Below are 2,197 nucleotides of genomic sequence, written 5' to 3' on the forward strand. Positions count from 1 at the left end.
GCCGGGGCAGGGCTGCCCATAGGACTGGCAGCTCCATGGGGAGGCTTTACCTATCATGAAACAACACCAAGTAATCTCACCAGACAGCTTGGTTATATGATGGAACAGACAGGTCAAGCCTTAACAGGACATAAAACCTCTCTTCTTTCTTTGGCTAATGTAGTTCTTGACAGTCGTCTAACTCTTGACTATCTTCTGGCAGAACAAGGTGGAGTTTGTACAATAACTAATACTTCTGCTGCGCCTGGATCAATGCAACAGGACAGGTAGAAGTTAATATTAAGGAAATATACACCCAAGCAAAATGGCTTCACAGTTTTGGCAGGGGCGATATTGCCTCTACTGTCTGGTCAACAGTTAAGGAAGCCCTCCCAAAGTTAATCTGGTTCCTTCCCTTCCTAGGCCCTTTAGTGGCTATTGTTGTTCTCTTTTTTGGCCCTTGTTTGTTTAACCTTCTGGTTAAGTTTGTGTCTTCTAGGCTCCAACAATTTCAAGTAACGCTCATGATGGCTCAAGGAATTCAAGCCATTCCAGCAGAGGGCAGCCCAAATCCTACAGGTCCTTGGAACAGTCAGCGAGGGACTTCTACACCTCTAGGTTAGGGTAGGGTCTGTGGCCCCTGTCCAGCAGGAAGAAGTTTCAGAAGAAGAGACCTTTGGCTCCTTTAACATAGGAGGTGGGTGGGCCCCAGGCTGAGCAGTTGGAGCTTGTCAGGCTGAGCAATTAGAGCTCCCCCTGATATATCAAGAAAAAGTTAACAGCAGGAGCAGAGAGGAACTAGGCTCTGCTGGAGTGAAAAAATAAGATGACCACATCTTTCATTCTTGAGGCCTAGAATGCTCCCCAACTGCACATGCGCAGAAAAGTTTCCTCGGGGGTCAGAAAGAGAGGGGACACTAGCCCATAATATGTCTCATCAACCTCCCACAGACCCTCCCACTGGAATCCATCTTGGCTAAAAGACGCGTGTGCACATAGGGGAGAGCCTTGAGTCAGTTCAGCTATGGGCAACGAGCAAGGTGACTGGCCAAAGGGAACAAAGAAAACTGCCCCTACGTAAATGATCAAGCCACCCCTTTAGTGCACTCCTCATTAGCAAGGACACCCACACTCTTCTCTGAGTGTGTAGCTCCACTTTGCTTCTGTCCTAAATAAACTACTTCTTTGTGTGCTCTTCCACACATACTGTGCTTCTGATAAACTCCGTGCCTAATTTACAACTTCAGGCACTTTGTAAAATACTTTTTTCAAAGAAGACAAGAGCCAGGGCTCTGCTTCTAGCCACTAGTCCCTGGTGGTCTAGCAGTTAGGATTCCTGGTCTTCACCCAGGTGGCCCAGGTCTGAGTCTCCGGTAGGGAACTAAGATCTCACTTCAAGCCGCCACACACAGCTGTCACCCCGAGATCACTTTATCCCTTATGAATAAGGGGTGTAGAATCCCTCAGGGGGGAATGAGACAGGCTGGGACCTAAACCTTGGGACCTGGGACCCTTTGCTTGCAGTGTTTGCACCTGGACAAACCCCCTCAAGCAACAAAATACAAAGAAAGTATAAGGGACTATAAATACCTGAGCGTGTATGGACAGTTGGGGCAAATTACGAATAACTAATAACAAGAACCCAACTGCCACTTCTGAGGGACCAGGAGCAAAAGCAGGGTGCTGCACGTGCACCCTGCACACAGCACCACCAAGCGGGTGGGCAGACCACCTAAGACACCCCGGACTTCCCTGGTGGTGCAGTGGTTGGGAATCCGCCTGCCAATGCAGGGGACACGGGTTCGAGCCCTGGACCGGGAGGATCCCACATGCCGCGGAGCAGCTGAGCCTGCGCTCTGGAGCCCGTGAGCCACAGCTGCTGAGGCCCGTGCACCTAGAGCCCGTGTTGCACAACGGGAGAGGCCACTGCAATGAGAAGCCCGGGCGCTGCAACCAAGAGTGGCCCCCGCTCGCCACAACTGGAGGGAGCCCGCACGCAGCAGTGAAGACCCAACACAGCCAAAAATAAATAAATAAATAAATAATTTTTTTAAAAAAACGACACCCCCACCCTCACCCCATATAAGGAACCAGATCACCCCTACCTCAGAGAGCGAGCAAGGGAACGTGTTACTTGTTTTTGTTCCCTCCTGCTGCAACACTGAGTCCCGATAAAGCCTTGCCTGAATTTCTTGCCTGGCCTCTTACCAATTTCTGT

This window comes from Mesoplodon mirus (assembly GCF_964341445.2).
Source record: "Mesoplodon mirus genome assembly, chromosome: 5".
NCBI classification, from domain to species: Eukaryota; Metazoa; Chordata; class Mammalia; order Artiodactyla; family Ziphiidae; genus Mesoplodon; species Mesoplodon mirus.